The sequence below is a fragment of the Polypterus senegalus genome, chromosome 1, assembly GCF_016835505.1.
Source record: "Polypterus senegalus isolate Bchr_013 chromosome 1, ASM1683550v1, whole genome shotgun sequence".
Classification (NCBI taxonomy): Eukaryota; Metazoa; Chordata; class Cladistia; order Polypteriformes; family Polypteridae; genus Polypterus; species Polypterus senegalus.
In genome coordinates, this window is record NC_053154.1 from 265,676,398 (window position 1) to 265,689,780 (window position 13,383).

The window sequence follows — 13,383 nt, forward strand, 5'->3', positions numbered from 1 at the left end:
TCCCTGTTGCTGGAATGGTTATAATTCAGTTACATTTCCATTTCCTGTATTTTCTTAGCAGATGCTTTATTGAAAGTGATGCCAAGATAAAAATAGACGCCAAGATAATCTAGTAACCTCAATATGAGAACTGTTTGGAAAAAAGTGTTACAAGACATGTTACAAAATTGATCATCAATAGTGGAAAGCTGAGAATAAAAATACAAGCAAGTTACAAATCTTACATAATAAAAACTTAACAGCTAAATTAGACAGAAATTTACCAAACAAGAATAGCCTTCAAATGCTTCCTAAACACATTGAGGGTGTTAGAATTCCAAATAGAGGTAGCGGCTCATTTCACTAGTTAGGAATTACACATGAAAAGCGTCTGGACTGAGATTTGATACCATGAAGAAATGGCATCAACCGAATACCATTCTTGAGTAGACCTGAGTGGTTGATAGGAGCATAGGACTTGAAAAGTGTCTCCATACATATAGGTGCTGATCCATTGACTGCTTTGTAGGCAAGCGTTCAGGAAATACACTTAACATGAGCCACTACAGGAAGCTAGTGTAGTGATCTGAAGAGAGGAGAGACATGTGCCCACCTTGGCTGGCTGAACACCAGATGTGCTACTACATTTTGAATCATCTGCAGTGGCTTGGTGATACATGCCTGTGCTCCAGCCAGCAAAGAGTTACAGTAGTCCAGATGTGATTTGACCAAAGCCTGGATGAGGAGTTGTGCATACTCTGTTAGATATGGTCTGATCTTGTGGATATTATACAGATTGAATCTGCAGGACCAAGAAACCACAGCAACACGGCCATTGAATGAGAACTGATCATTGGTCAAAACCCCAAAGTTGTATACAGAGTTTGCATGTGTTAGAGATAATGAACCAAGCTGAACAGAGATGGGATGCTGAACATAAAGGTGAACTGTGATAACAAGAAGGTCTGTTTTTGCCAGGTTGAACTGGAGATGGCATTCATTCATCCAGGTTGCAAAATCAGTGAGACATCTAGAGATTTTACGAGATGCCATGTGGTCCAGTGGAGTGAAAGACAGATGCTGCTACATAACATCAGCGTAGCACTGATAAGAGAAACCATGGGTATGATGATAGGACCCAGTGAGGAGATGTATAGGGAGAAGAGGAGAGGATCCAGCATCGATCCTTGGGGCTCTCCCATGCTTGCCCTGGTGCACCCTTGACATCTCTCCATGCCAGGACACATGGCAGGATCTGCCCAAGAGGTAGGACTCAAATCACCTGAGGCCAGTCCCAGTAATGCCTATGTCAGCAAGAGTGGCAACATTTCATATATAACTGTGGTAGGTGTGCCCCTTTTTTATAGCCTCCCCTGCAGCTGGTTCTCAAGGGGCTCACTTGCATGTAGGAATACTAGTTCATTCTGTTGTTTACTCACCCCCAGGCTGATGCAATGTTTTCTAACATGGTATGAAAGAGCCTATTTTTCATAGTTAGAATGCATTTAATCTTAATCACTTTAAACAATTATTATACTGTAGATGCCTGTGTCCTAGTTAGCATGGTATAGACCTTCTTGCATGCACATTGCTTAAGTCTCTGGTCAGTGTCAGAAGCAGGTTTCCATCCTTGAAGCTGCAAGAATTAGAACTGACCTTCTCTGATCTGGGACCCTGTTTACTGTGACACTTGGTCATATAGCTGTAAAAGACAATGACCCAGTTTCTAGTTTTTATTTTGCTAGGCTGGACAGTCTCCCTGAAACTTCTGGCTCCCTTCTAGGACATGTCCTTTTTTAGAACTTTCAGTCCTCTCCTCTCAAAAAAGGAAGTGAGTAAACATATTTGAAAGGCAGTAGACAGTACAGAAAGAGCTATGATATGATAAGTGCAAATAAAACAGAGCAAAATACAAAGAAAAAAATCATTCTAAGTAGGGGAGAAATAAAAATTTGAAAATGTAATTTTCCAAATGCCATTGTGTCAAACATGTCGATCAAGCTATGCCCAGTCCAGTAATTAATCTCCTCCACCAAAACTAGCATGAAAAGATATAAAGTGCACATGGTTTACAATTATTGAATGATATAAAAATACATTACTTATCCTCCTGCTACAGAAAGAATTTACAACTGCTTATGATGTGCTTGACAAGTTAATAAAATGAATTACCCCATGCATTACCGAGCAGTTTATGAGGTTCCAGACGGCAACATTTATTTATTTATTTATTTATTTATTTATTTATTTATTTATTTATTTATTTATTAAACATAGCCTGCCGACTGTGAAGTAGCTGTAATTTACATGTCTTTCAACCTCAAGAGGGCTGGGCTTTGTGTTTTCTCCCCTTGCTGATTTGTTAATTAATTTAACATAAGTCAAAAACCAATCACTTTTACTCAGCAACAAAACTTCAGTCTCTTTCTCCGGAGAGGGAAAGCGAAGGTAAAGCAACAAAATAAATATTGTACATCTGAATAAAACACAGCTGGATCATTAGTTTACGAAGAGAAAAGGAGTTGAAGCGTGCGCTGAGGTAAGTCAGCAAGGCAGTCAGGTCGATAGGTTAACATGATGTTTACCAGCCTATTGAGCTCACTGTGTTGCACAATCTGGGTATTTTCAAGGAAGAATAGAAAATGGAGATCTCAGTTTGGAGTGAGGGCAAGGCAACGAGAGTGCAGGCCTCCAGCTAGCTCTGTGACGCTCCAAAACGCATTAGTGCTAATCTTAAGGGTGTTTAAAATAATTACTTAGTGAAGCAATGTGACAAGTTTAATAAAGAGAATTTCCCTTAAGTTTCCAAGGCAAATGCATATTGTGGCCATCATCGAACAAGTACCCATTCTAAGCGTACAGATAATTTGTTGTAACAATGTGTTATTGCAACTTGGTAACTAGACACAGCAGTTGATTACAGCTGAGTGAGCAATGTGCCAATAAAAACTAAAGAAATAAATTAGTATATTATGGCAGCACATGTGTCTTCACAATTAATAAATTCCACTCCATCAAGCTGTGATTTAATTATGCATTATGTATAGGGCTGCCATGAATCATTTATGCACTTTATTAGCTAAATGGGGAAATAGAATCCAGGCATATCACAAAGATTTAAATTAACACTTTCCAAATCGACATTGAAGAAGCAAGAGGAAGAGTTATTGACCTATCAAAACCAAACTCAGGGTTTGTTGCTAATGGCAAGAGAAATTTTTAATTATGATTTAATAATTGACAAATAAAACTGGAGATGTTCCCGAATTTAAGCCGTAGGTTTAATAAGCAATGGAACAGATTGGTGGGTCTCAAACTTTTTGTAGTGCAACTCCACTTTTCAAACTAAAAGGAAAAGAATCTATTTTCTACTACATGTTCTCAGAAGGAATTTGTTTTTTTCAGATTCCAAGATATTACAAATTTTCACAATTGGGTCTTTCACATGAAATTTATAATGTAAAAGACCCCATCCACCTAACAGTGGAAATGTTACCACCCCATCTTTCACCATAAGATCTATGTGATTTTAATGAAAAAAAAAACACAAAGGGAAAATAGTTCTTTGTGGTAACATTAAAACATAGATAGCAAGAAACAAACTTTAAACATTAATAATATTAAATAAACACTACCATCACACCCTGACACAATCTATTCAACATATAGCAAAATGCTTGAAACGGCAAATATCCTTCCATGAAAGGGATGCAAATGGAGGATAAATTGTTTATTTGTACTTCCTGATAAAAAGTGTGAAAGAAGCCTGCGTCCCATACCAGCTTCTGAAGACATTCTGGGGTGTGACATTTTAATTCATTTGATGGTTATTTTGAAGTCATTATAATATTTTGCTCTTTTTGAGTATCTAACCATTAAAAATCTGCACTGTACTGATGCTACATCCTGTTCATGCTCACAAAGAGTTAGCGGAACTAAGTGCATTCACACACCATCTGGAATTATTGGCTTTGGGTCACTTGGCAGACCTGCTTCCACCAGGTCACTCCTCAAGTTTGAGAACCACTGCCACTGATGTCGATGCACTGTAAAAGTTCAAGCATAGACAATTACTTACTTTTGGCAACTGAGTTATTGAATTTAGTGCTCAGTACACTAATACTGGCAGAACAATTACACTCTTAGAAAACTGATACATAAGATTCCATGTATAATATCTCACAGTGGCTAGAAATATACTGTAGATGTGACCACAGCTGAATCTAACAATTAAGAAAATGTTCTCTTGTAGTGAAATAGCACTAAGCAGCCTTCTTCTGAGAAGGTAAATGTAGACAAGGAGCAGCTTTGTTGTTCTCAAAGGTTTCATTGGTAGACTTCCTCACTATAGTCCATTTACTCATGAACAAAGTTTTATCTTGGTTGAACCATTTCAGAAAGAGAGAGCGGAGGCTTGTAAAATATTTACAAAGTAAGTTTAAGGTTTCATTTTGTTTTTGAATCCATTTTATGAATATGCTTAAACAAGTATCACATTTGGGTTAGTAGCATTGGGTTCAAAGCAGAAATCAATTTTAGATGCATTGCCATTGTGTCAAAAGGAAAACAGACACACACGTGGCCAATTTAGAGCTACCTATAAACCTAACATATATTGATGTAAGAATATGGGAAGAAATTGGAGTATTTGATGAAAGCCCCCCCTCCTCGCTGCCAACAAACACACACACACACAGGAAGAGTTGCATACTAAGTGAAATGATACAGACAACACAGCAAAAAGATTTGGGTCAGCCACCCCATATACTTGAAAGTTGGCTGTGAAAAAAGTAAAGATTTGATCAAATGGTCTTGAGAGACATTAGTCCAAAACAGACAGTCAGGAGAAATTATGTCATCGGGACCGGAATCAGAAGTGACATCATCGGCCCCAGAACCTGAAGTGAAGTCATCGGGGCCCAGGCAGAATTTACCGTGGTTGGTCTACAGAGGAAAAAGAGAAAAGATCCGTGCACTGTGCCACCCCTGGTCCGACATGGACAGAGCCCTTTAGCTGCTTGCCATGTGCACATGTGTGACAACTAACAGCAAGTATACTCCTAAAAATAATCGTTCTTTAATGGTACTTTACTAGATTGGGTGGCTCCTCTTAGAACAATTGAAGAAATATTGAATTCTCTGATGGGTTCTTTGCAGATCGAACTGGGCTCTTTCCGCTTTAAAAAAGTTCCCAATATGTGGACAAAACAGAAATCCTTAATGGACAGTAGGCTACCAAGCAGGATACTGACAAATAAAAAAAAACAGAACTTGGCTAGTGTTATTTTAAGGGAGACTTTTTAAAATAAAAAAACTCATTAGTATTTTACAAATCTGTTTTCATCCATTCATGGCTATTTATGGAACTGGTTATTGTTAAAGGTTCTTCGTAGAACTGTCATGTGGATGGTTCTTTTTGAAACCAAAAATGGTTACCCTATGGCATTGCTCTGAAGAACCACTGTGGCATCTTTATTTTTAAGAATGCAGGCCTGAATTTGAACCCAGTACATCAGAGCTGTGCCTCAAGTCGGATTCTTTTCAATAGTAAAACTGCATGAAACATTACTTTCAAACCTTCCTTAAACATTTCTTATACAGGGAACATTCAGAAAAGATCAGCTCCCTTCTGCTATATGGGGTTGAATTTGAAAATGCACACCTTACCTTTTTCCATTAAATGTCAGTCTTTGTTCTTCCCTCAGCGTTTTTTGTGATGGACGCTGTTTAAAAAGGAATTCTACACTTAAAAGATAAAAGCTTTTTCTAGAAATGAATACTTCTTCATGCAGAGCAAAGAACATCTTACTGACTAGATTTTGCACAGTGGCCTATTTTGTTCTATAATTCTAAAGGGTCAATTTCCATCATTCTAGACAAGGCATTTAACCTTCTTGTGCTCAGATGGTACAAAATGTAAAAACAAAATGTGTACAGTATTGCACGTCTGTAAAGTAAAGCAACAAGGAGGATGTTCCTCCCAAAAAAGATTCTATATTTAATAAAGATTGTTTGAAGATTTGGCTAGACAGACTTCAAACTGCTCACTGGTAGCTTGTAATCCATTTAACCATCAGTTCTCAGCATGCACATTCACTGCATGTTCTATAGGCCACTTCAGTAGTAAATTCTAAAAGAATATTCTTCGACAAGGGTACTCAACATTTTTTATTGCCGTACCACTCAGAAGAATTGAATTGTTTCAAAGTACCATTTTTTCGGTCTTAAATTTTAGGTGCCAAACTCTATATAGGTAAAACCAGAAGTGTTGTTTCTTTAACCCAGTATATTGGAGTTAGGGATTTTAACACAAGACTACAGCTAACAGGCGACAGCACCCAAATACTATTTTAATTACTTATTAATATAAAAAAGTACAGTGGTTTAATGTGGAAATAACAATTAAAAAGCTTAAAACTTACAAATACTTAATTTAAAAAGTTATACAGTTTCATGTGAAGACAGGTTAAGAAGAAGGGATAAAAAACGAGTTACATACAACTTCAGGTAAAAGCGAAACAATGTGCAAATCCTGCTTTATAATACACAGGTTCCAATTTTGACAACTTTATGTGCAGATCTCCTACTACATTCAGCCTACTTGTGTATTTTTTAAGGAAAGATGTAGGCAATTGAAAACAATAAAAATGAAAACTAAAATTAAATGTTAGATATGCTTATTTTATTATCGATAATTAACAGGATTCTTCTTGACATCTCCTTGTGTATTCTTCTGAATTATTCTGCTAATTTCTAAAGAAGATCAAAGAAGAATAAAAGTAGATTATCAAGACTAAAATGTGGTAACATCAACAGACCAGACCGGGAACAGAGAGAGACTGCAGACTGCTTGTGTATGGAGGGGCAGAAACAGAGCTCTTACCTGTCGCAATGCTTTTCACTACAAGAATCAATGTGGGGCCTGGCTCCTGAAGATTTTCCGTCCTGGCAAGGTATAGCTCAAGGAGGTAGGGAGAGATAGGAAACTGTTACCTCAGAACACATGTGAGCAATGGGAGACTTTGATTTGGTACAGATAGTGGTGGTGGACATGGTAGAGGTGAGCAAGGTCAGGTGGAGGAGACAGGCGTGAAGTCTCACAGCAGGAGCACTATAGGAGAGAGTGGTGGAACTGAAATGTAGCTGAGATTGGAGATCTTGAGATCAGCAGCTGTGTTGCCAATGGTCCTCTTGAGGCCCAGTTTCTTCCTATTTTTTTCTGTCCCCCAACATACCACATGGTAATTGCTCACATGTTACCATGGGTTGATAACCACTGCTCTAGAACATTATCACAGTTTGCACCTATTCTCCTTACCAAGCGTGATGGGCATTCACAGCTTAGGCTTACAGTATGTATATGAAATGAACTTGCATTTGAGGAGATCAAAGTATACCTCTTGAGCATTTTACTTAAATAATTTACATACAGTATTGTTTTTGGCATGGAATAAAAGAAGAACCTTGAAACCATTTGCTGCACAGGAAAATCTATTGGTAATGAACTGCCTAAACTGAAATGGCAACAGCAAGTTTAGAATCCAGCAGCTTAGAGTTGAACAAGAGGAGCCAGAATAACAGACTACACACACTGCATGGCTCGAACTGCATGTCCAGCAGCAGTGATAATTACTGTGTGGTCATATATTTGCTGGTCAGCACAAGGCCAATAAGCAACTGAAAAAACAATTGTCTACATAAGTACAAAGGTAAATTTGGGAATCCAAAAAACAAAGCAGGGTAAATTTACAAAAAAACTTGCAAATTCTAAAATACAAAAAAAAAAAAAAACAGAAATTCTACACAATGGCTGTTACAAAGGCTAATAGACAAAAGTTTGAGTAAAGCCTCCTTCCAAAGCCCAACTTCTTATTTCCTCTTCACCATGTGACTACCACTCAACATGTGATGTTAAACAATTAACACAAATCAAATACGGGACAGAAGAAAAGCAGAAGGAAAGACCACAACCACAGCCTCAACCTATTTCTGACAAAACATATTTAATCCAGTTTCTTAAAGCACATATTGAAAACATGCTGAAAAAAAAACAACTTGCAAAAATTGTATGAGACCATTTCTAAACCTAGGGAATGATGAGGAAGACATTGTTAAATTTATAAGATACATTTTTATATTATAACAACATGTAGGATATTTAATAGATCTCCTCAGACGATGAGTAAGATGCAACAAAAGAAATGATAAAAAATGGATTTCTTCATTACCTACAAGAAGAAGGAGAGTAAGGTTAAGTCCTTAAAAGGACTTTAGACTGATTCTTGAAGAGGAAATTAAAAGAAAATGTCTAAATTGGAAAATAGGTTTGTTAAAAATGTGAATGTCACTGCCAGCAAGCAAATAAAAAGAGAAATATTCTTATGTGCCAAATATGCTACTCCACCACTGAATGTTTTAGCAGTTACAAGGGTTATAAGCAAAAATAAGCCCCTTTGCTATCCTGCCTATTATGCTAAACAGTAGTCTCCATAGAACTCACAAGAGTTTACTTCACTCCCATAGTTTATCAGCTTCAGCATCTGCCAGTTTGAAATAAACCATTAGGGGTATGAATATCACAATACTGTAAGCATACCAGAATAAATAAGGCACAAAAGGAAAAAGAGCAAAAATTACTTTGTTAAAGCTCAGCTGTAGGCAGTCAAGAAAATGGCTCACAAGTAGTAAAAGCTGAGTTTAAAAATATCTAGCTTTTCACAGAAGAACTGATGCTGCCTGCTTTGTTTTCATAGTGGGATGAAATGGCCACCAAGAATATGTGGCAGTAAATGTTGACCAAATGGCCTATCACTCCTTATGTTCAAGGCCCTGTGTGGTCATTGAAGTCATGGTTCAGCCAGCGTATTCCCTCAGTTGGTGTTCAAAGTTGTGTTCCTTGTTTGTTTCATTTTATTTATGCCATTTATTTGTTAAGGTTTATTTTGTTTATTATGTAGATTTTTCTTTGAGTTCATGTATCCTTGGTTATGACCTCTTTTGTGTGGCTCCCCAAGGGGCAGGGCCACCTACCAATCACCACCAGGAATGGCTACCCTATCCTATTTAAGTGAGGGCCTCCAACGGTTCCTGGCAGTTCATTGAATGTGCTAGGGTGAAGAGAGTTCCTGTGAGTATCTATGATTTTGCTATTGTCTATTGAATTTCTGGATTTCAAACCTGTACTTTGTTTCTCGACTATGATTTTTGGATTCTGTATTGGGACAGTGTTACTGATTTTTTGAACCTCTCCTCTGCCTTGAGTACAATTTTGGGAGACTGTGTTGAGACTCTGTTTCTGTGTTTACCCCTTTTAGGCAATTCTTTGTGCTCCTCAGAACTGTGTGCCTGCACAGGTTTTGTATAAATAAACTTATTATTTTTATCAAGCTTTCTCTTAGCCCTTTATGTTTCTATGTTTTCCCCCTCTAGTGGACAATTTGGGAAGTGTTTTTGGCTTTAATGTATTTTTGGGACTCAAGCAGTTTCTCGACAATACATGGTCACCATCTTAGATGCCTAGAGCAATTGCAAGATTTCCAGACCACCAATACAAAGAGATAAAATAATGAAGAATTGTTGAAAAAAAGGTACATTTTCAGATTTAGGAATGCTAGATAGTCTATGGTCAGATTCTAGATTTGGACTGATATGTGACAAATTATGATAGCAGCATAATATGGAATTCTTAAAACTATATATTTCCGTTCTGGGCCATGAAGGCATGAGCCTTTTCCAGCCATGTCAGGCAAAGGGCATAAGTCAACCCTGGATGGGTCCAAATTAGACTTTAAAATTAAACAGGCATATATACCTTTGTATTGTGAGAGAAAAACCAAAGCATCTGTACAAAAAAAAACTCTAACAGAGATAGAGAATATACAGGCTCCGCACTGTCAGGTGGTGCAGTGTGCAGCATCTATGACACAGCAGCTAAGCACTGTGCCATCATGCCACACTCAGCCAGATATTGTACAGAAGTTATAAGCAGGGCTAAACCGATGCTGGATTATAAAACTGCGGTATATTGTGTTTATGACACTCCATAGGAAAATCACCAGTAAATTTTAAAAGTGCATAAATGAAACGCATTTTTTTCATACATGCAAATGTTAAATAAACATTTTTCTGTTTACACAGAATAGACAAAAAAGTAATTTCTTTAAAAAGGAGTTTGATATACCATAGAAATTGACCTCTCCTGAACCAAGTTTGTAAATCAAAAGGCTGAAAAAAATCTTTAGTGAGCAAAGAAGCTGAGCCAGTGCTTCTTTTTGGGGGACTAAGCCACTTCCTTTAATCACAGCATCGTAACAAATGTGAGACAAGGTCATTTGGAAGCACTTAAGCACCAAATCATTATTTAAAACTAATGTTCCACTTATGTTTACTTTTAATAACCAATTGCTGAAGTTATTATCAAGCAGGAACTAAAATTGCTTTTAGAAATACATTTGTTATCTGTAAGATTAATGTCTATGTGCACATTGGCCACTCCTTGCCTTTTCTCTGTTTTTAATTAAAACTTCCTGTGGGGCCAATGATTAATGCAGATATACAGGAGAAAAATGATGAACCCTCCCACCTCCATTCCATCACTGTCCTCGCTTGAACACGGCATATAAAGTACATTTTGAGCATTTTGCCTGTGTGCTGTTTGGCACAGCATGGATAAAAGGAACAATTCTACATCAAAGGGGGACATCTGAGACATCAGCTTTGAGAACAAAGGAGAAAAAAATGCATGATTGTTCAACAGAAGTAACCACAGGATAGCTTACTTATCAAAAGATGCTGGGTGGTCTCACCATCAGACTTGGAGCAAATGAGACAAGACTGAAAGGCTGAAGAAGCAAAGCCTTAAGCACATTGGACATAAGAATGAGCAGCTTAACATTCCCCAGTGTAAGAAATCAGAAGTTCAGAGAAATTAGTGACCACGAAATTACAGTTTTTAGTCACCCAGGGTCACATACTCAGACATGTTTTATTCTTTTTATATAGTTGGAGCAAAAACAAGCTACACAGCTTGCTCAGCTGAAAGAGTGAAGAGGCATTGGTAACTGAGCTTTGAACCTTATCACTACCAGTCCTGCTCTTTAACCACTAAGCTTCACAAACACAAGAAAACACACATTTGTTGGAAATATTAGATGATTAATTTTCTATACACAATGTGCCCATTGTGAGGGTCACTCTGTTTAATTAGTGCCTAGCATATGAATGTTTCTAGCTGTTTTATAGTTGGCTGGAGGTGGATTGAACTGACTGCAGAAAATCATTGAAAATCCGCCAATAGTGAGTCAAGTCAGGTGGAAAAATAGATCAGAAGTCACCACAGAAAACCATCATCAGTTACCGATTGACTTGAACTGCAGAAAAGACGCCAACACAAATATGGTAAAAAGCTGCCGTTGTGCTCGCGTTGACATACAGAGCGTATCTTGTTTCCAGCATCATTGACTTCTTTGTATTAAGCAGTGCACTAAACGTTATGTTCCTAATTATGTTTTCAGTACTGGAAAGGAATCTAAAACATTTGTGACTACTGAACTGTGTAGATGTGTTCTCTAGACCAGTTACTCTTCCAAGTTGTCAGTTTTGTGTTGTTAAATAAGACCAAAGTAGACACCTCATCAATTTATATTCTATAGACAACCTGACATTAACATGTGTCTTGTATCTGTTATCTGGCCATTTACACCTGCCATTTAAAAGTATGTCCAATTAAAGATACAATTTCACCTTCCATGTGCAGAATTGAAACTTTACACTTACATGTTTTTTGTATATACAAGTGGACAGAAACATCATTTGCTTTCACAATTGTATTAAATATGGTCACTATCCATTTCTGACTTCCCCAATTCTGGTCTGATCATAATCCAATCACAATTGTATTTACACCTGGTTCTCAATGTGGACAAGTGTTAGACAACTGTGATCGAATTATCAAATGTTCATGTTCATGCCAGGTGTACAGGGGGATGCAGTGTTCCGCCACTGGTTTCATCCATCCATATTCTTTTATGAAGGTGCAGGTCAGCCCCACGCTACTGGGTCCTTCTGAGGAGTCTCTTGAACTTGCTACCGTTGATAACATACCCAAGGACACAACACGCAGGCATAGCAAGGAGCAGGTGAAATAGTGCCTTGGTGCTTTTATTCAAACCATCAAAAACAAACAGTGTTCAAAGGTGCAGTGCTCTAAACTCTTCAATAAATAAATAATCCAATAAAAATAAGGTATTCAGTGGAGTTTCAAATCAATCAAATAAATAGTCCTTTAAAGGCAAGGTTAAAAACACAGCAGGAATCTATCCTTAAAAATCAAGTCCCCTTTGAAAATGCACGTTTCTTCAACTAACCTCAAGCGGGTCATTGCAGCCAACATAAATGCTCCTAAGCTCAGACCCCTGCAGCCTTCTGTGGCTCCAGCAGAGAACTACTACTAGCCTCTGACTGCTAGGTTTGGGTCCCTGCAGTCCACGACTTCCTCGCAGGACGCCTCACTGATTCTTCTAAATGCCCTGCAGCCACTCTTCAGCTCCCAGATCGCACAGCCGGAGTGACCTCCTTCAGCCCCTGAGTGTTGGCACCATGCTTCCAAAGGGACTTCCATCTAGCTGCCTGCCTATAACCTTTCCCTTTTTTTCTCTTTCCAGTTTTCTCTGATCTTCCCCTCTTTCTTTTCATTCCCCATCAGTCTTCCATTTTCCTTCCTTTCTCTGAGTTGACTTCCCCTCAAATGCCTCTGTGGGTACAGTGTCTCAATCACACACCACAGAAAGCTGATGAAGCAACTGAGACAGATCACATACTCACATGCAGGTGCATCTCACCCTAATTACTCCACCAATGTCCCTCAGGTGCACAATTATGCACACCCATGGATATCAAGCCAGCCAAACAATTAATTATTTATTTAAAATGGGCTACTGATTGTTAAGCCATGCCATTCCACACCATGTCACATTGTACAACGTTTCCAGTGATTTTCAGATCTAGACTTCATTTATATGACAGAGACAGCAGCAGCACACTTCCATGGCTGCCAGACGCACTGTGTGACATATCCAGTGACTCAATCTAACTAGTCTCACCCCAAAAAAAGCAAAAGCTTCAATTTGGTCTTAAGTCGTAGGGGTGGGCTTTGTGTATGTAAGAGCTACCAACCAATGAGTGTTCACCCAGAAATACAATGCATATAATCTAGCGATGAGGAATAAGGATCATGGGTTGGAAGAATGGTTAAAAAAAGCAATAATGGAACTTTCTACCATAAGTGTACCCTGATGCTCCATTACTAATTCTTGATTACAGGCAGATCACTTTGACATGAATTACACATAGAGAAGACATTCAGCAAAGGAGCAAACAAGCCTTGGTTAAATTGTCTTACTCCTG